We start from the raw sequence: 20,081 nt of genomic DNA, 5'->3' as shown, positions 1-20,081 counted from the left end.
CTTTGGCCGCAGTCGTTACGACTTTACAATTGAGGCCTAGCGTGCTGGCATTGTTCACCGCTGTAGCAGATGGGCGAATGGATGTTTAGGATAATATGTTTCAAATATGTATGATATAACCACTTACATTCACACCTGACCACTCTGACGGGATTCTGATGGGTTGCCAGATTATCCGTATATGTGTTTCCGTAGTGTAGTGGTTATCACGTTCGCCTCACACGCGAAAGGTCCCCGGTTCGAAACCGGGCGGAAACAGCATTACTTATTTGAGGTATACAAAGTTAATGTTTAAATTCTCCTGCTTTACTATCAAGAAGCTGTTCGTGAAGAGTCTATCTTGAACAGAACCTTCAGCAGCGTCTACTTGGCACCACGCCACCTCTTGAAGCGATAGCCTCGTCATATTATTAAGTATTTAAACCAACGCGGAAAACCTGTTCATGCGGGTGCTTCTAATGACAATTTTTTCTAGGTTTTTTTTCAAACTCACAGGTTTCCGTAGTGTAGTGGTTATCACGTTCGCCTTACACGCGAAAGGTCCCCGGTTCAAGACCGGGCGGAAACAGCATTACTTACAAATGTAATGTTTAAATTCTCCTGCTTTACTATCAAGCATCTATTCTGGAAAAGTCTGACTTGGCACCCCGCCACCTCTTCAACCGATAGCCTCGTCATATTATTAAGTGTTTAAACCTGTGCTGAAAACCTGTTCATGCGGGAGCTTCCGATAACAAAATTATCTAGGGTTTAGCTCAATTAAATCGGTTTCCTTAGTATAGTGGTTATTACGTACGCCTGACATGCAAAAGGTCACCGGTTCGAAACCGAGAGGAAACAGTTTCATTGTTTTGAGATATACAAAGTTAATGTTTAAATTCTCCTGCTTTACTATCAAGCAGCAGCGTCTACTTGGCACCCCGCCACCTCTTCAACCGATAGCCTCGTCATATTATTAAGTGTTTAAACCTGCGCTGAAAACCTGTTAATGCGGGAGCTTCTGCTGACAACATTTTCCAGGGTTTTGGTCAAACTAACTGGTTTCCGTAGTGTAGTGGTTATCACGTTCGCCTCACACGCGAAAGGTCCCCGGTTCGAGACCGGGCGGAAACATGGTGATAGTATTTGTGTTTAGCGCTCGTAGTTGAGAGCATAGACTGTATGAAAGTTAAACTCAAACTCTAGTTGTGAGAAGTTCTTAGAAGTGTCTGGGTGTCAACCTCCTTTCCTGATTTGCCTAGCGTTACTGAATCTTCTACGTGCACCTCTCCAGCATGGACTTCTGGGGTAACCGTCTCATCCTGGATCGTCTAGCATGCAATGCACGGTTCGTAGGCCATTGGCATGTCGTGGCGGGTTTTGGCCGCAGTCGTTACGACTTTACAATTGAGGCCTAGCGTGCTGGCATTGTTCACCGCTGTAGCAGATGGGCGAATGGATGTTTAGGATAATATGTTTCAAATATGAATGATATAACCACTTACATTCACACCTGACCACTCTGACGGGATTCTGATGGGTTGCCAGATTATCCGTATATGTGTTTCCGTAGTGTAGTGGTTATCACGTTCGCCTCACACGCGAAAGGTCCCCGGTTCGAAACCGGGCGGAAACAGCATTACTTTTTTGAGGTATACAAAGTTAATGTTTAAATTCTCCTGCTTTACTATCAAGAAGCTGTTCGTGAAGAGTCTATCTTGAACAGAACCTTCAGCAGCGTCTACTTGGCACCACGCCACCTCTTGAACCGATAGCCTCGTCATATTATTAAGTATTTAAACCAACGCGGAAAACCTGTTCATGCGGGTGCTTCTAATGACAATTTTTTCTAGGTTTTTTTTCAAACTCACAGGTTTCCGTAGTGTAGTGGTTATCACGTTCGCCTTACACGCGAAAGGTCCCCGGTTCAAGACCGGGCGGAAACAGCATTACTTACAAATTTAATGTTTAAATTCTCCTGCTTTACTATCAAGCATCTATTCTGGAAAAGTCTGTCTGGAACAGGACCTTCAGCAGTGACGACTGGGCACCACGTCACCTCATAAACCGATAGCCTCATCATATTATTAAGTGTTTAAACCTGTGCTGAAAACCTGTTCATGCGGGAGCTTCCGATAACAAAATTATCTAGGGTTTTGCTCAATTAAACCGGTTTCCTTAGTATAGTGGTTATTACGTACGCCTGACATGCAAAAGGTCACCGGTTCGAAACCGAGCGGAAACAGTTTCATTGTTTTGAGATATACAAAGTTAATGTTTAAATTCTCCTGCTTTACTATCAAGCAGCTATTCGGGAAAAGTCTATCTGGAACAGAACCTTCAGCAGCGTCTACTTGGCACCCCGCCACCTCTTCAACCGATAGCCTCGTCATATTATTAAGTGTTTAAACCTGCGCTGAAAACCTGTTAATGCGGGAGCTTCTGCTGACAACATTTTCCAGGGTTTTGGTCAATCTAACTGGTTTCCGTAGTGTAGTGGTTATCACGTTCGCCTAACACGCGAAAGGTCCCCGGTTCGAGACCGGGCGGAAACATGGCGATAGTATTTGTGTTTAGCGCTCGTAGTTGAGAGCATAGACTGTATGAAAGTTAAACTCAAACTCTAGTTGTGAGAAGTTCTTAGAAGTGTCTGGGTGTCAACCTCCTTTCCTGATTTGCCTAGCGTTACTGAATCTTCTACGTGCACCTCTCCAGCATGGACTTCTGGGGTAACCGTCTCATCCTGGATCGTCTAGCATGCAATGCACGGTTCGTAGGCCATTGGCATGTCGTGGCGGGCTTTGGCCGCAGTCGTTACGACTTTACAATTGAGGCCTAGCGTGCTGGCATTGTTCACCGCTGTAGCAGATGGGCGAATGGATGTTTAGGATAATATGTTTCAAATATGAATGATATAACCACTTACATTCACACCTGACCACTCTGACGGGATTCTGATGGGTTGCCAGATTATCCGTATATGTGTTTCCGTAGTGTAGTGGTTATCACGTTCGCCTCACACGCGAAAGGTCCCCGGTTCGAGACCGGGCGGAAACATGGTGATAGTATTTGTGTTTAGCGCTCGTAGTTGAGAGCATAGACTGTATGAAAGTTAAACTCAAACTCTAGTTGTGAGAAGTTCTCAGAAGTGTCTGGGTGTCAACCTCCTTTCCTGATTTGCCTAGCGTTACTGAATCTTCTACGTGCACCTCTCCAGCATGGACTTCTGGGGTAACCGTCTCATCCTGGATCGTCTAGCATGCAATGCACGGTTCGTCGGCCATTGGCATGTCGTGGCGGGCTTTGGCCGCAGTCGTTACGACTTTACAATTGAGGCCTAGCGTGCTGGCATTGTTCACCGCTGTAGCAGATGGGCGAATGGATGTTTAGGATAATATGTTTCAAATATGTATGATATAACCACTTACATTCACACCTGACCACTCTGACGGGATTCTGATGGGTTGCCAGATTATCCGTATATGTGTTTCCGTAGTGTAGTGGTTATCACGTTCGCCTCACACGCGAAAGGTCCCCGGTTCGAAACCGGGCTGAAACAGCATTACTTTTTTGAGGTATACAAAGTTAATGTTTAAATTCTCCTGCTTTACTATCAAGAAGCTGTTCGTGAAGAGTCTATCTTGAACAGAACCTTCAGCAGCGTCTACTTGGCACCACGCCACCTCTTGAACCGATAGCCTCGTCATATTATTAAGTATTTAAACCAACGCGGAAAACCTGTTCATGCGGGTGCTTCTAATGACAATTTTTTCTAGGTTTTTTTTCAAACTCACAGGTTTCCGTAGTGTAGTGGTTATCACGTTCGCCTTACACGCGAAAGGTCCCCGGTTCAAGACCGGGCGGAAACAGCATTACTTACAAATTTAATGTTTAAATTCTCCTGCTTTACTATCAAGCATCTATTCTGGAAAAGTCTGACTTGGCACCCCGCCACCTCTTCAACCGATAGCCTCGTCATATTATTAAGTGTTTAAACCTGTGCTGAAAACCTGTTCATGCGGGAGCTTCCGATAACAAAATTATCTAGGGTTTAGCTCAATTAAATCGGTTTCCTTAGTATAGTGGTTATTACGTACGCCTGACATGCAAAAGGTCACCGGTTCGAAACCGAGAGGAAACAGTTTCATTGTTTTGAGATATACAAAGTTAATGTTTAAATTCTCCTGCTTTACTATCAAGCAGCAGCGTCTACTTGGCACCCCGCCACCTCTTCAACCGATAGCCTCGTCATATTATTAAGTGTTTAAACCTGCGCTGAAAACCTGTTAATGCGGGAGCTTCTGCTGACAACATTTTCCAGGGTTTTGGTCAAACTAACTGGTTTCCGTAGTGTAGTGGTTATCACGTTCGCCTAACATGCGAAAGGTCCCCGGTTCGAGACCGGGCGGAAACATGGTGATAGTATTTGTGTTTAGCGCTCGTAGTTGAGAGCATAGACTGTATGAAAGTTAAACTCAAACTCTAGTTGTGAGAAGTTCTTAGAAGTGTCTGGGTGTCAACCTCCTTTCCTGATTTGCCTAGCGTTACTGAATCTTCTACGTGCACCTCTCCAGCATGGACTTCTGGGGTAACCGTCTCATCCTGGATCGTCTAGCATGCAATGCACGGTTCGTAGGCCATTGGCATGTCGTGGCGGGCTTTGGCCGCAGTCGTTACGACTTTACAATTGAGGCCTAGCGTGCTGGCATTGTTCACCGCTGTAGCAGATGGGCGAATGGATGTTTAGGATAATATGTTTCAAATATGTATGATATAACCACTTACATTCACACCTGACCACTCTGACGGGATTCTGATGGGTTGCCAGATTATCCGTATATGTGTTTCCGTAGTGTAGTGGTTATCACGTTCGCCTCACACGCGAAAGGTCCCCGGTTCGAAACCGGGCGGAAACAGCATTACTTATTTGAGGTATACAAAGTTAATGTTTAAATTCTCCTGCTTTACTATCAAGAAGCTGTTCGTGAAGAGTCTATCTTGAACAGAACCTTCAGCAGCGTCTACTTGGCACCACGCCACCTCTTGAAGCGATAGGCTCGTCATATTATTAAGTATTTAAACCAACGCGGAAAACCTGTTCATGCGGGTGCTTCTAATGACAATTTTTTCTAGGTTTTTTTTCAAACTCACAGGTTTCCGTAGTGTAGTGGTTATCACGTTCGCCTTACACGCGAAAGGTCCCCGGTTCAAGACCGGGCGGAAACAGCATTACTTACAAATGTAATGTTTAAATTCTCCTGCTTTACTATCAAGCATCTATTCTGGAAAAGTCTGACTTGGCACCCCGCCACCTCTTCAACCGATAGCCTCGTCATATTATTAAGTGTTTAAACCTGTGCTGAAAACCTGTTCATGCGGGAGCTTCCGATAACAAAATTATCTAGGGTTTAGCTCAATTAAATCGGTTTCCTTAGTATAGTGGTTATTACGTACGCCTGACATGCAAAAGGTCACCGGTTCGAAACCGAGAGGAAACAGTTTCATTGTTTTGAGATATACAAAGTTAATGTTTAAATTCTCCTGCTTTACTATCAAGCAGCAGCGTCTACTTGGCACCCCGCCACCTCTTCAACCGATAGCCTCGTCATATTATTAAGTGTTTAAACCTGCGCTGAAAACCTGTTAATGCGGGAGCTTCTGCTGACAACATTTTCCAGGGTTTTTGTCAAACTAACTGGTTTCCGTAGTGTAGTGGTTATCACGTTCGCCTCACACGCGAAAGGTCCCCGGTTCGAGACCGGGCGGAAACATGGTGATAGTATTTGTGTTTAGCGCTCGTAGTTGAGAGCATAGACTGTATGAAAGTTAAACTCAAACTCTAGTTGTGAGAAGTTCTTAGAAGTGTCTGGGTGTCAACCTCCTTTCCTGATTTGCCTAGCGTTACTGAATCTTCTACGTGCACCTCTCCAGCATGGACTTCTGGGGTAACCGTCTCATCCTGGATCGTCTAGCATGCAATGCACGGTTCGTAGGCCATTGGCATGTCGTGGCGGGCTTTGGCCGCAGTCGTTACGACTTTACAATTGAGGCCTAGCGTGCTGGCATTGTTCACCGCTGTAGCAGATGGGCGAATGGATGTTTAGGATAATATGTTTCAAATATGAATGATATAACCACTTACATTCACACCTGACCACTCTGACGGGATTCTGATGGGTTGCCAGATTATCCGTATATGTGTTTCCGTAGTGTAGTGGTTATCACGTTCGCCTCACACGGGAAAGGTCCCCGGTTCGAAACCGGGCGGAAACAGCATTACTTTTTTGAGGTATACAAAGTTAATGTTTAAATTCTCCTGCTTTACTATCAAGAAGCTGTTCGTGAAGAGTCTATCTTGAACAGAACCTTCAGCAGCGTCTACTTGGCACCACGCCACCTCTTGAACCGATAGCCTCGTCATATTATTAAGTATTTAAACCAACGCGGAAAACCTGTTCATGCGGGTGCTTCTAATGACAATTTTTTCTAGGTTTTTTTTCAAACTCACAGGTTTCCGTAGTGTAGTGGTTATCACGTTCGCCTTACACGCGAAAGGTCCCCGGTTCAAGACCGGGCGGAAACAGCATTACTTACAAATTTAATGTTTAAATTCTCCTGCTTTACTATCAAGCATCTATTCTGGAAAAGTCTGACTTGGCACCCCGCCACCTCTTCAACCGATAGCCTCGTCATATTATTAAGTGTTTAAACCTGTGCTGAAAACCTGTTCATGCGGGAGCTTCCGATAACAAAATTATCTAGGGTTTAGCTCAATTAAATCGGTTTCCTTAGTATAGTGGTTATTACGTACGCCTGACATGCAAAAGGTCACCGGTTCGAAACCGAGAGGAAACAGTTCCATTGTTTTGAGATATACAAAGTTAATGTTTAAATTCTCCTGCTTTACTATCAAGCAGCAGCGTCTACTTGGCACCCCGCCACCTCTTCAACCGATAGCCTCGTCATATTATTAAGTGTTTAAACCTGCGCTGAAAACCTGTTAATGCGGGAGCTTCTGCTGACAACATTTTCCAGGGTTTTGTTCAAACTAACTGGTGTCCGTAGTGTAGTGGTTATCACGTTCGCCTAACAGGCGAAAGGTCCCCGGTTCGAGACCGGGCGGAAACATGGTGATAGTATTTGTGATTAGCGCTCGTAGTTGAGAGCATAGACTGTATGAAAGTTAAACTCAAACTCTAGTTGTGAGAAGTTCTTAGAAGTGTCTGGGTGTCAACCTCCTTTCCTGATTTGCCTAGCGTTACTGAATCTTCTACGTGCACCTCTCCAGCATGGACTTCTGGGGTAACCGTCTCATCCTGGATCGTCTAGCATGCAATGCACGGTTCGTAGGCCATTGGCATGTCGTGGCGGGCTTTGGCCGCAGTCGTTACGACTTTACAATTGAGGCCTAGCGTGCTAGCATTGTTCACCGCTGTAGCAGATGGGCGAATGGATGTTTAGGATAATATGTTTCAAATATGTATGATATAACCACTTACATTCACACCTGACCACTCTGACGGGATTCTGATGGGTTGCCAGATTTTCCGTTTATGTGTTTCCGTAGTGTAGTGGTTATCACGTTCGCCTCACACGCGAAAGGTCCCCGGTTCGAAACCGGGCGGAAACAGCATTACTTTTTTGAGGTATACAAAGTTAATGTTTAAATTCTCCTGCTTTACTATCAAGAAGCTGTTCGTGAAGAGTCTATCTTGAACAGAACCTTCAGCAGCGTCTACTTGGCACCACGCCACCTCTTGAACCGATAGCCTCGTCATATTATTAAGTATTTAAACCAACGCGGAAAACCTGTTCATGCGGGTGCTTCTAAAGACAATTTTTTCTAGGTTTTTTTTCAAACTCACAGGTTTCCGTAGTGTAGTGGTTATCACGTTCGCCTTACACGCGAAAGGTCCCCGGTTCAAGACCGGGCGGAAACAGCATTACTTACAAATTTAATGTTTAAATTCTCCTGCTTTACTATCAAGCATCTATTCTGGAAAAGTCTGACTTGGCACCCCGCCACCTCTTCAACCGATAGCCTCGTCATATTATTAAGTGTTTAAACCTGTGCTGAAAACCTGTTCATGCGGGAGCTTCCGATAACAAAATTATCTAGGGTTTAGCTCAATTAAATCGGTTTCCTTAGTATAGTGGTTATTACGTACGCCTGACATGCAAAAGGTCACCGGTTCGAAACCGAGAGGAAACAGTTTCATTGTTTTGAGATATACAAAGTTAATGTTTAAATTCTCCTGCTTTACTATCAAGCAGCAGCGTCTACTTGGCACCCCGCCACCTCTTCAACCGATAGCCTCGTCATATTATTAAGTGTTTAAACCTGCGCTGAAAACCTGTTAATGCGGGAGCTTCTGCTGACAACATTTTCCAGGGTTTTGGTCAAACTAACTGGTTTCCGTAGTGTAGTGGTTATCACGTTCGCCTAACATGCGAAAGGTCCCCGGTTCGAGACCGGGCGGAAACATGGTGATAGTATTTGTGTTTAGCGCTCGTAGTTGAGAGCATAGACTGTATGAAAGTTAAACTCAAACTCTAGTTGTGAGAAGTTCTTAGAAGTGTCTGGGTGTCAACCTCCTTTCCTGATTTGCCTAGCGTTACTGAATCTTCTACGTGCACCTCTCCAGCATGGACTTCTGGGGTAACCGTCTCATCCTGGATCGTCTAGCATGCAATGCACGGTTCGTAGGCCATTGGCATGTCGTGGCGGGCTTTGGCCGCAGTCGTTACGACTTTACAATTGAGGCCTAGCGTGCTGGCATTGTTCACCGCTGTAGCAGATGGGCGAATGGATGTTTAGGATAATATGTTTCAAATATGTATGATATAACCACTTACATTCACACCTGACCACTCTGACGGGATTCTGATGGGTTGCCAGATTATCCGTATATGTGTTTCCGTAGTGTAGTGGTTATCACGTTCGCCTCACACGCGAAAGGTCCCCGGTTCGAAACCGGGCGGAAACAGCATTACTTATTTGAGGTATACAAAGTTAATGTTTAAATTCTCCTGCTTTACTATCAAGAAGCTGTTCGTGAAGAGTCTATCTTGAACAGAACCTTCAGCAGCGTCTACTTGGCACCACGCCACCTCTTGAAGCGATAGCCTCGTCATATTATTAAGTATTTAAACCAACGCGGAAAACCTGTTCATGCGGGTGCTTCTAATGACAATTTTTTCTAGGTTTTTTTTCAAACTCACAGGTTTCCGTAGTGTAGTGGTTATCACGTTCGCCTTACACGCGAAAGGTCCCCGGTTCAAGACCGGGCGGAAACAGCATTACTTACAAATGTAATGTTTAAATTCTCCTGCTTTACTATCAAGCATCTATTCTGGAAAAGTCTGACTTGGCACCCCGCCACCTCTTCAACCGATAGCCTCGTCATATTATTAAGTGTTTAAACCTGTGCTGAAAACCTGTTCATGCGGGAGCTTCCGATAACAAAATTATCTAGGGTTTAGCTCAATTAAATCGGTTTCCTTAGTATAGTGGTTATTACGTACGCCTGACATGCAAAAGGTCACCGGTTCGAAACCGAGAGGAAACAGTTTCATTGTTTTGAGATATACAAAGTTAATGTTTAAATTCTCCTGCTTTACTATCAAGCAGCAGCGTCTACTTGGCACCCCGCCACCTCTTCAACCGATAGCCTCGTCATATTATTAAGTGTTTAAACCTGCGCTGAAAACCTGTTAATGCGGGAGCTTCTGCTGACAACATTTTCCAGGGTTTTGGTCAAACTAACTGGTTTCCGTAGTGTAGTGGTTATCACGTTCGCCTCACACGCGAAAGGTCCCCGGTTCGAGACCGGGCGGAAACATGGTGATAGTATTTGTGTTTAGCGCTCGTAGTTGAGAGCATAGACTGTATGAAAGTTAAACTCAAACTCTAGTTGTGAGAAGTTCTTAGAAGTGTCTGGGTGTCAACCTCCTTTCCTGATTTGCCTAGCGTTACTGAATCTTCTACGTGCACCTCTCCAGCATGGACTTCTGGGGTAACCGTCTCATCCTGGATCGTCTAGCATGCAATGCACGGTTCGTAGGCCATTGGCATGTCGTGGCGGGTTTTGGCCGCAGTCGTTACGACTTTACAATTGAGGCCTAGCGTGCTGGCATTGTTCACCGCTGTAGCAGATGGGCGAATGGATGTTTAGGATAATATGTTTCAAATATGAATGATATAACCACTTACATTCACACCTGACCACTCTGACGGGATTCTGATGGGTTGCCAGATTATCCGTATATGTGTTTCCGTAGTGTAGTGGTTATCACGTTCGCCTCACACGCGAAAGGTCCCCGGTTCGAAACCGGGCGGAAACAGCATTACTTTTTTGAGGTATACAAAGTTAATGTTTAAATTCTCCTGCTTTACTATCAAGAAGCTGTTCGTGAAGAGTCTATCTTGAACAGAACCTTCAGCAGCGTCTACTTGGCACCACGCCACCTCTTGAACCGATAGCCTCGTCATATTATTAAGTATTTAAACCAACGCGGAAAACCTGTTCATGCGGGTGCTTCTAATGACAATTTTTTCTAGGTTTTTTTTCAAACTCACAGGTTTCCGTAGTGTAGTGGTTATCACGTTCGCCTTACACGCGAAAGGTCCCCGGTTCAAGACCGGGCGGAAACAGCATTACTTACAAATTTAATGTTTAAATTCTCCTGCTTTACTATCAAGCATCTATTCTGGAAAAGTCTGTCTGGAACAGGACCTTCAGCAGTGACGACTGGGCACCACGTCACCTCTTAAACCGATAGCCTCATCATATTATTAAGTGTTTAAACCTGTGCTGAAAACCTGTTCATGCGGGAGCTTCCGATAACAAAATTATCTAGGGTTTTGCTCAATTAAACCGGTTTCCTTAGTATAGTGGTTATTACGTACGCCTGACATGCAAAAGGTCACCGGTTCGAAACCGAGCGGAAACAGTTTCATTGTTTTGAGATATACAAAGTTAATGTTTAAATTCTCCTGCTTTACTATCAAGCAGCTATTCGGGAAAAGTCTATCTGGAACAGAACCTTCAGCAGCGTCTACTTGGCACCCCGCCACCTCTTCAACCGATAGCCTCGTCATATTATTAAGTGTTTAAACCTGCGCTGAAAACCTGTTAATGCGGGAGCTTCTGCTGACAACATTTTCCAGGGTTTTGGTCAATCTAACTGGTTTCCGTAGTGTAGTGGTTATCACGTTCGCCTAACACGCGAAAGGTCCCCGGTTCGAGACCGGGCGGAAACATGGCGATAGTATTTGTGTTTAGCGCTCGTAGTTGAGAGCATAGACTGTATGAAAGTTAAACTCAAACTCTAGTTGTGAGAAGTTCTTAGAAGTGTCTGGGTGTCAACCTCCTTTCCTGATTTGCCTAGCGTTACTGAATCTTCTACGTGCACCTCTCCAGCATGGACTTCTGGGGTAACCGTCTCATCCTGGATCGTCTAGCATGCAATGCACGGTTCGTAGGCCATTGGCATGTCGTGGCGGGCTTTGGCCGCAGTCGTTACGACTTTACAATTGAGGCCTAGCGTGCTGGCATTGTTCACCGCTGTAGCAGATGGGCGAATGGATGTTTAGGATAATATGTTTCAAATATGAATGATATAACCACTTACATTCACACCTGACCACTCTGACGGGATTCTGATGGGTTGCCAGATTATCCGTATATGTGTTTCCGTAGTGTAGTGGTTATCACGTTCGCCTCACACGCGAAAGGTCCCCGGTTCGAGACCGGGCGGAAACATGGTGATAGTATTTGTGTTTAGCGCTCGTAGTTGAGAGCATAGACTGTATGAAAGTTAAACTCAAACTCTAGTTGTGAGAAGTTCTCAGAAGTGTCTGGGTGTCAACCTCCTTTCCTGATTTGCCTAGCGTTACTGAATCTTCTACGTGCACCTCTCCAGCATGGACTTCTGGGGTAACCGTCTCATCCTGGATCGTCTAGCATGCAATGCACGGTTCGTCGGCCATTGGCATGTCGTGGCGGGCTTTGGCCGCAGTCGTTACGACTTTACAATTGAGGCCTAGCGTGCTGGCATTGTTCACCGCTGTAGCAGATGGGCGAATGGATGTTTAGGATAATATGTTTCAAATATGTATGATATAACCACTTACATTCACACCTGACCACTCTGACGGGATTCTGATGGGTTGCCAGATTATCCGTATATGTGTTTCCGTAGTGTAGTGGTTATCACGTTCGCCTCACACGCGAAAGGTCCCCGGTTCGAAACCGGGCTGAAACAGCATTACTTTTTTGAGGTATACAAAGTTAATGTTTAAATTCTCCTGCTTTACTATCAAGAAGCTGTTCGTGAAGAGTCTATCTTGAACAGAACCTTCAGCAGCGTCTACTTGGCACCACGCCACCTCTTGAACCGATAGCCTCGTCATATTATTAAGTATTTAAACCAACGCGGAAAACCTGTTCATGCGGGTGCTTCTAATGACAATTTTTTCTAGGTTTTTTTTCAAACTCACAGGTTTCCGTAGTGTAGTGGTTATCACGTTCGCCTTACACGCGAAAGGTCCCCGGTTCAAGACCGGGCGGAAACAGCATTACTTACAAATTTAATGTTTAAATTCTCCTGCTTTACTATCAAGCATCTATTCTGGAAAAGTCTGACTTGGCACCCCGCCACCTCTTCAACCGATAGCCTCGTCATATTATTAAGTGTTTAAACCTGTGCTGAAAACCTGTTCATGCGGGAGCTTCCGATAACAAAATTATCTAGGGTTTAGCTCAATTAAATCGGTTTCCTTAGTATAGTGGTTATTACGTACGCCTGACATGCAAAAGGTCACCGGTTCGAAACCGAGAGGAAACAGTTTCATTGTTTTGAGATATACAAAGTTAATGTTTAAATTCTCCTGCTTTACTATCAAGCAGCAGCGTCTACTTGGCACCCCGCCACCTCTTCAACCGATAGCCTCGTCATATTATTAAGTGTTTAAACCTGCGCTGAAAACCTGTTAATGCGGGAGCTTCTGCTGACAACATTTTCCAGGGTTTTGGTCAAACTAACTGGTTTCCGTAGTGTAGTGGTTATCACGTTCGCCTAACATGCGAAAGGTCCCCGGTTCGAGACCGGGCGGAAACATGGTGATAGTATTTGTGTTTAGCGCTCGTAGTTGAGAGCATAGACTGTATGAAAGTTAAACTCAAACTCTAGTTGTGAGAAGTTCTTAGAAGTGTCTGGGTGTCAACCTCCTTTCCTGATTTGCCTAGCGTTACTGAATCTTCTACGTGCACCTCTCCAGCATGGACTTCTGGGGTAACCGTCTCATCCTGGATCGTCTAGCATGCAATGCACGGTTCGTAGGCCATTGGCATGTCGTGGCGGGCTTTGGCCGCAGTCGTTACGACTTTACAATTGAGGCCTAGCGTGCTGGCATTGTTCACCGCTGTAGCAGATGGGCGAATGGATGTTTAGGATAATATGTTTCAAATATGTATGATATAACCACTTACATTCACACCTGACCACTCTGACGGGATTCTGATGGGTTGCCAGATTATCCGTATATGTGTTTCCGTAGTGTAGTGGTTATCACGTTCGCCTCACACGCGAAAGGTCCCCGGTTCGAAACCGGGCGGAAACAGCATTACTTATTTGAGGTATACAAAGTTAATGTTTAAATTCTCCTGCTTTACTATCAAGAAGCTGTTCGTGAAGAGTCTATCTTGAACAGAACCTTCAGCAGCGTCTACTTGGCACCACGCCACCTCTTGAAGCGATAGGCTCGTCATATTATTAAGTATTTAAACCAACGCGGAAAACCTGTTCATGCGGGTGCTTCTAATGACAATTTTTTCTAGGTTTTTTTTCAAACTCACAGGTTTCCGTAGTGTAGTGGTTATCACGTTCGCCTTACACGCGAAAGGTCCCCGGTTCAAGACCGGGCGGAAACAGCATTACTTACAAATGTAATGTTTAAATTCTCCTGCTTTACTATCAAGCATCTATTCTGGAAAAGTCTGACTTGGCACCCCGCCACCTCTTCAACCGATAGCCTCGTCATATTATTAAGTGTTTAAACCTGTGCTGAAAACCTGTTCATGCGGGAGCTTCCGATAACAAAATTATCTAGGGTTTAGCTCAATTAAATCGGTTTCCTTAGTATAGTGGTTATTACGTACGCCTGACATGCAAAAGGTCACCGGTTCGAAACCGAGAGGAAACAGTTTCATTGTTTTGAGATATACAAAGTTAATGTTTAAATTCTCCTGCTTTACTATCAAGCAGCAGCGTCTACTTGGCACCCCGCCACCTCTTCAACCGATAGCCTCGTCATATTATTAAGTGTTTAAACCTGCGCTGAAAACCTGTTAATGCGGGAGCTTCTGCTGACAACATTTTCCAGGGTTTTTGTCAAACTAACTGGTTTCCGTAGTGTAGTGGTTATCACGTTCGCCTCACACGCGAAAGGTCCCCGGTTCGAGACCGGGCGGAAACATGGTGATAGTATTTGTGTTTAGCGCTCGTAGTTGAGAGCATAGACTGTATGAAAGTTAAACTCAAACTCTAGTTGTGAGAAGTTCTTAGAAGTGTCTGGGTGTCAACCTCCTTTCCTGATTTGCCTAGCGTTACTGAATCTTCTACGTGCACCTCTCCAGCATGGACTTCTGGGGTAACCGTCTCATCCTGGATCGTCTAGCATGCAATGCACGGTTCGTAGGCCATTGGCATGTCGTGGCGGGCTTTGGCCGCAGTCGTTACGACTTTACAATTGAGGCCTAGCGTGCTGGCATTGTTCACCGCTGTAGCAGATGGGCGAATGGATGTTTAGGATAATATGTTTCAAATATGAATGATATAACCACTTACATTCACACCTGACCACTCTGACGGGATTCTGATGGGTTGCCAGATTATCCGTATATGTGTTTCCGTAGTGTAGTGGTTATCACGTTCGCCTCACACGGGAAAGGTCCCCGGTTCGAAACCGGGCGGAAACAGCATTACTTTTTTGAGGTATACAAAGTTAATGTTTAAATTCTCCTGCTTTACTATCAAGAAGCTGTTCGTGAAGAGTCTATCTTGAACAGAACCTTCAGCAGCGTCTACTTGGCACCACGCCACCTCTTGAACCGATAGCCTCGTCATATTATTAAGTATTTAAACCAACGCGGAAAACCTGTTCATGCGGGTGCTTCTAATGACAATTTTTTCTAGGTTTTTTTTCAAACTCACAGGTTTCCGTAGTGTAGTGGTTATCACGTTCGCCTTACACGCGAAAGGTCCCCGGTTCAAGACCGGGCGGAAACAGCATTACTTACAAATTTAATGTTTAAATTCTCCTGCTTTACTATCAAGCATCTATTCTGGAAAAGTCTGACTTGGCACCCCGCCACCTCTTCAACCGATAGCCTCGTCATATTATTAAGTGTTTAAACCTGTGCTGAAAACCTGTTCATGCGGGAGCTTCCGATAACAAAATTATCTAGGGTTTAGCTCAATTAAATCGGTTTCCTTAGTATAGTGGTTATTACGTACGCCTGACATGCAAAAGGTCACCGGTTCGAAACCGAGAGGAAACAGTTCCATTGTTTTGAGATATACAAAGTTAATGTTTAAATTCTCCTGCTTTACTATCAAGCAGCAGCGTCTACTTGGCACCCCGCCACCTCTTCAACCGATAGCCTCGTCATATTATTAAGTGTTTAAACCTGCGCTGAAAACCTGTTAATGCGGGAGCTTCTGCTGACAACATTTTCCAGGGTTTTGTTCAAACTAACTGGTGTCCGTAGTGTAGTGGTTATCACGTTCGCCTAACAGGCGAAAGGTCCCCGGTTCGAGACCGGGCGGAAACATGGTGATAGTATTTGTGATTAGCGCTCGTAGTTGAGAGCATAGACTGTATGAAAGTTAAACTCAAACTCTAGTTGTGAGAAGTTCTTAGAAGTGTCTGGGTGTCAACCTCCTTTCCTGATTTGCCTAGCGTTACTGAATCTTCTACGTGCACCTCTCCAGCATGGACTTCTGGGGTAACCGTCTCATCCTGGATCGTCTAGCATGCAATGCACGGTTCGTAGGCCATTGGCATGTCGTGGCGGGCTTTGGCCGCAGTCGTTACGACTTTACAATTGAGGCCTAGCGTGCTAGCATTGTTCACCGCTGTAGCAGATGGGCGAATGGATGTTTAGGATAATATGTTTCAAATATGTATGATATAACCACTTACATTCACACCTGACCACTCTGACGGGATTCTGATGGGTTGCCAGATTTTCCGTTTATGTGTTTCCGTAGTGTAGTGGTTATCACGTTCGCCTCACACGCGAAAGGTCCCCGGTTCGAAACCGGGCGGAAACAGCATTACTTTTTTGAGGTATACAAAGTTAATGTTTAAATTCTCCTGCTTTACTATCAAGAAGCTGTTCGTGAAGAGTCTATCTTGAACAGAACCTTCAGCAGCGTCTACTTGGCACCACGCCACCTCTTGAACCGATAGCCTCGTCATATTATTAAGTATTTAAACCAACGCGGAAAACCTGTTCATGCGGGTGCTTCTAAAGACAATTTTTTCTAGGTTTTTTTTCAAACTCACAGGTTTCCGTAGTGTAGTGGTTATCACGTTCGCCTTACACGCGAAAGGTCCCCGGTTCAAGACCGGGCGGAAACAGCATTACTTACAAATTTAATGTTTAAATTCTCCTGCTTTACTATCAAGCATCTATTCTGGAAAAGTCTGACTTGGCACCCCGCCACCTCTTCAACCGATAGCCTCGTCATATTATTAAGTGTTTAAACCTGTGCTGAAAACCTGTTCATGCGGGAGCTTCCGATAACAAAATTATCTAGGGTTTAGCTCAATTAAATCGGTTTCCTTAGTATAGTGGTTATTACGTACGCCTGACATGCAAAAGGTCACCGGTTCGAAACCGAGAGGAAACAGTTTCATTGTTTTGAGATATACAAAGTTAATGTTTAAATTCTCCTGCTTTACTATCAAGCAGCAGCGTCTACTTGGCACCCCGCCACCTCTTCAACCGATAGCCTCGTCATATTATTAAGTGTTTAAACCTGCGCTGAAAACCTGTTAATGCGGGAGCTTCTGCTGACAACATTTTCCAGGGTTTTGGTCAAACTAACTGGTTTCCGTAGTGTAGTGGTTATCACGTTCGCCTAACATGCGAAAGGTCCCCGGTTCGAGACCGGGCGGAAACATGGTGATAGTATTTGTGTTTAGCGCTCGTAGTTGAGAGCATAGACTGTATGAAAGTTAAACTCAAACTCTAGTTGTGAGAAGTTCTTAGAAGTGTCTGGGTGTCAACCTCCTTTCCTGATTTGCCTAGCGTTACTGAATCTTCTACGTGCACCTCTCCAGCATGGACTTCTGGGGTAACCGTCTCATCCTGGATCGTCTAGCATGCAATGCACGGTTCGTAGGCCATTGGCATGTCGTGGCGGGCTTTGGCCGCAGTCGTTACGACTTTACAATTGAGGCCTAGCGTGCTGGCATTGTTCACCGCTGTAGCAGATGGGCGAATGGATGTTTAGGATAATATGTTTCAAATATGTATGATATAACCACTTACATTCACACCTGACCACTCTGACGGGATTCTGATGGGTTGCCAGATTATCCGTATATGTGTTTCCGTAGTGTAGTGGTTATCACGTTCGCCTCACACGCGAAAGGTCCCCGGTTCGAAACCGGGCGGAAACAGCATTACTTATTTGAGGTATACAAAGTTAATGTTTAAATTCTCCTGCTTTACTATCAAGAAGCTGTTCGTGAAGAGTCTATCTTGAACAGAACCTTCAGCAGCGTCTACTTGGCACCACGCCACCTCTTGAAGCGATAGCCTCGTCATATTATTAAGTATTTAAACCAACGCGGAAAACCTGTTCATGCGGGTGCTTCTAATGACAATTTTTTCTAGGTTTTTTTTCAAACTCACAGGTTTCCGTAGTGTAGTGGTTATCACGTTCGCCTTACACGCGAAAGGTCCCCGGTTCAAGACCGGGCGGAAACAGCATTACTTACAAATGTAATGTTTAAATTCTCCTGCTTTACTATCAAGCATCTATTCTGGAAAAGTCTGACTTGGCACCCCGCCACCTCTTCAACCGATAGCCTCGTCATATTATTAAGTGTTTAAACCTGTGCTGAAAACCTGTTCATGCGGGAGCTTCCGATAACAAAATTATCTAGGGTTTAGCTCAATTAAATCGGTTTCCTTAGTATAGTGGTTATTACGTACGCCTGACATGCAAAAGGTCACCGGTTCGAAACCGAGAGGAAACAGTTTCATTGTTTTGAGATATACAAAGTTAATGTTTAAATTCTCCTGCTTTACTATCAAGCAGCAGCGTCTACTTGGCACCCCGCCACCTCTTCAACCGATAGCCTCGTCATATTATTAAGTGTTTAAACCTGCGCTGAAAACCTGTTAATGCGGGAGCTTCTGCTGACAACATTTTCCAGGGTTTTGGTCAAACTAACTGGTTTCCGTAGTGTAGTGGTTATCACGTTCGCCTCACACGCGAAAGGTCCCCGGTTCGAGACCGGGCGGAAACATGGTGATAGTATTTGTGTTTAGCGCTCGTAGTTGAGAGCATAGACTGTATGAAAGTTAAACTCAAACTCTAGTTGTGAGAAGTTCTTAGAAGTGTCTGGGTGTCAACCTCCTTTCCTGATTTGCCTAGCGTTACTGAATCTTCTACGTGCACCTCTCCAGCATGGACTTCTGGGGTAACCGTCTCATCCTGGATCGTCTAGCATGCAATGCACGGTTCGTAGGCCATTGGCATGTCGTGGCGGGTTTTGGCCGCAGTCGTTACGACTTTACAATTGAGGCCTAGCGTGCTGGCATTGTTCACCGCTGTAGCAGATGGGCGAATGGATGTTTAGGATAATATGTTTCAAATATGAATGATATAACCACTTACATTCACACCTGACCACTCTGACGGGATTCTGATGGGTTGCCAGATTATCCGTATATGTGTTTCCGTAGTGTAGTGGTTATCACGTTCGCCTCACACGCGAAAGGTCCCCGGTTCGAAACCGGGCGGAAACAGCATTACTTTTTTGAGGTATACAAAGTTAATGTTTAAATTCTCCTGCTTTACTATCAAGAAGCTGTTCGTGAAGAGTCTATCTTGAACAGAACCTTCAGCAGCGTCTACTTGGCACCACGCCACCTCTTGAACCGATAGCCTCGTCATATTATTAAGTATTTAAACCAACGCGGAAAACCTGTTCATGCGGGTGCTTCTAATGACAATTTTTTCTAGGTTTTTTTTCAAACTCACAGGTTTCCGTAGTGTAGTGGTTATCACGTTCGCCTTACACGCGAAAGGTCCCCGGTTCAAGACCGGGCGGAAACAGCATTACTTACAAATTTAATGTTTAAATTCTCCTGCTTTACTATCAAGCATCTATTCTGGAAAAGTCTGTCTGGAACAGGACCTTCAGCAGTGACGACTGGGCACCACGTCACCTCTTAAACCGATAGCCTCATCATATTATTAAGTGTTTAAACCTGTGCTGAAAACCTGTTCATGCGGGAGCTTCCGATAACAAAATTATCTAGGGTTTTGCTCAATTAAACCGGTTTCCTTAGTATAGTGGTTATTACGTACGCCTGACATGCAAAAGGTCACCGGTTCGAAACCGAGCGGAAACAGTTTCATTGTTTTGAGATATACAAAGTTAATGTTTAAATTCTCCTGCTTTACTATCAAGCAGCTATTCGGGAAAAGTCTATCTGGAACAGAACCTTCAGCAGCGTCTACTTGGCACCCCGCCACCTCTTCAACCGATAGCCTCGTCATATTATTAAGTGTTTAAACCTGCGCTGAAAACCTGTTAATGCGGGAGCTTCTGCTGACAACATTTTCCAGGGTTTTGGTCAATCTAACTGGTTTCCGTAGTGTAGTGGTTATCACGTTCGCCTAACACGCGAAAGGTCCCCGGTTCGAGACCGGGCGGAAACATGGCGATAGTATTTGTGTTTAGCGCTCGTAGTTGAGAGCATAGACTGTATGAAAGTTAAACTCAAACTCTAGTTGTGAGAAGTTCTTAGAAGTGTCTGGGTGTCAACCTCCTTTCCTGATTTGCCTAGCGT

The 20,081-nt window shown here is 44.7% G+C and overlaps 20 non-coding genes across 20 annotated transcripts; all 20 read left to right on the top strand.

Annotated features, from left to right (window-relative positions):
- Positions 1-185: 185 nt before the first annotated feature.
- trnav-cac (transfer RNA valine (anticodon CAC)) lies at positions 186-258 on the top strand. Its single transcript has one exon. It is a non-coding gene; the product is annotated as a tRNA-Val (tRNA).
- Positions 259-1,542: 1,284 nt separating this feature from the next.
- On the top strand, positions 1,543-1,615 carry trnav-cac (transfer RNA valine (anticodon CAC)). The gene has a single exon. It is a non-coding gene; the product is annotated as a tRNA-Val (tRNA).
- An 846-nt stretch (positions 1,616-2,461) lies between these two features.
- On the top strand, positions 2,462-2,534 carry trnav-aac (transfer RNA valine (anticodon AAC)). Its single transcript has one exon. It is a non-coding gene; the product is annotated as a tRNA-Val (tRNA).
- A 1,786-nt stretch (positions 2,535-4,320) lies between these two features.
- On the top strand, positions 4,321-4,393 carry trnav-aac (transfer RNA valine (anticodon AAC)). Its single transcript has one exon. It is a non-coding gene; the product is annotated as a tRNA-Val (tRNA).
- A 429-nt stretch (positions 4,394-4,822) lies between these two features.
- On the top strand, positions 4,823-4,895 carry trnav-cac (transfer RNA valine (anticodon CAC)). Its single transcript has one exon. It is a non-coding gene; the product is annotated as a tRNA-Val (tRNA).
- Positions 4,896-7,536: 2,641 nt separating this feature from the next.
- On the top strand, positions 7,537-7,609 carry trnav-cac (transfer RNA valine (anticodon CAC)). Its single transcript has one exon. It is a non-coding gene; the product is annotated as a tRNA-Val (tRNA).
- A 782-nt stretch (positions 7,610-8,391) lies between these two features.
- On the top strand, positions 8,392-8,464 carry trnav-aac (transfer RNA valine (anticodon AAC)). The gene has a single exon. It is a non-coding gene; the product is annotated as a tRNA-Val (tRNA).
- Positions 8,465-8,893: 429 nt separating this feature from the next.
- trnav-cac (transfer RNA valine (anticodon CAC)) lies at positions 8,894-8,966 on the top strand. The gene has a single exon. It is a non-coding gene; the product is annotated as a tRNA-Val (tRNA).
- A 1,284-nt stretch (positions 8,967-10,250) lies between these two features.
- trnav-cac (transfer RNA valine (anticodon CAC)) lies at positions 10,251-10,323 on the top strand. Its single transcript has one exon. It is a non-coding gene; the product is annotated as a tRNA-Val (tRNA).
- Positions 10,324-11,169: 846 nt separating this feature from the next.
- trnav-aac (transfer RNA valine (anticodon AAC)) lies at positions 11,170-11,242 on the top strand. The gene has a single exon. It is a non-coding gene; the product is annotated as a tRNA-Val (tRNA).
- A 1,786-nt stretch (positions 11,243-13,028) lies between these two features.
- trnav-aac (transfer RNA valine (anticodon AAC)) lies at positions 13,029-13,101 on the top strand. The gene has a single exon. It is a non-coding gene; the product is annotated as a tRNA-Val (tRNA).
- Positions 13,102-13,530: 429 nt separating this feature from the next.
- On the top strand, positions 13,531-13,603 carry trnav-cac (transfer RNA valine (anticodon CAC)). Its single transcript has one exon. It is a non-coding gene; the product is annotated as a tRNA-Val (tRNA).
- A 2,641-nt stretch (positions 13,604-16,244) lies between these two features.
- Positions 16,245-16,317, top strand: trnav-cac (transfer RNA valine (anticodon CAC)). The gene has a single exon. It is a non-coding gene; the product is annotated as a tRNA-Val (tRNA).
- A 237-nt stretch (positions 16,318-16,554) lies between these two features.
- Positions 16,555-16,627, top strand: trnav-uac (transfer RNA valine (anticodon UAC)). The gene has a single exon. It is a non-coding gene; the product is annotated as a tRNA-Val (tRNA).
- A 472-nt stretch (positions 16,628-17,099) lies between these two features.
- trnav-aac (transfer RNA valine (anticodon AAC)) lies at positions 17,100-17,172 on the top strand. Its single transcript has one exon. It is a non-coding gene; the product is annotated as a tRNA-Val (tRNA).
- Positions 17,173-17,601: 429 nt separating this feature from the next.
- On the top strand, positions 17,602-17,674 carry trnav-cac (transfer RNA valine (anticodon CAC)). Its single transcript has one exon. It is a non-coding gene; the product is annotated as a tRNA-Val (tRNA).
- Positions 17,675-17,911: 237 nt separating this feature from the next.
- Positions 17,912-17,984, top strand: trnav-uac (transfer RNA valine (anticodon UAC)). Its single transcript has one exon. It is a non-coding gene; the product is annotated as a tRNA-Val (tRNA).
- Positions 17,985-18,958: 974 nt separating this feature from the next.
- Positions 18,959-19,031, top strand: trnav-cac (transfer RNA valine (anticodon CAC)). The gene has a single exon. It is a non-coding gene; the product is annotated as a tRNA-Val (tRNA).
- Positions 19,032-19,268: 237 nt separating this feature from the next.
- trnav-uac (transfer RNA valine (anticodon UAC)) lies at positions 19,269-19,341 on the top strand. The gene has a single exon. It is a non-coding gene; the product is annotated as a tRNA-Val (tRNA).
- A 536-nt stretch (positions 19,342-19,877) lies between these two features.
- On the top strand, positions 19,878-19,950 carry trnav-aac (transfer RNA valine (anticodon AAC)). Its single transcript has one exon. It is a non-coding gene; the product is annotated as a tRNA-Val (tRNA).
- The last annotated feature ends 131 nt before the right edge of the window (positions 19,951-20,081 follow it).

The sequence above is a fragment of the Gadus macrocephalus genome, chromosome 6 (assembly GCF_031168955.1).
Source record: "Gadus macrocephalus chromosome 6, ASM3116895v1".
In the NCBI taxonomy this organism is placed as follows: Eukaryota; Metazoa; Chordata; class Actinopteri; order Gadiformes; family Gadidae; genus Gadus; species Gadus macrocephalus.
This window is presented reverse-complemented; position numbering and strand designations above follow the sequence as displayed.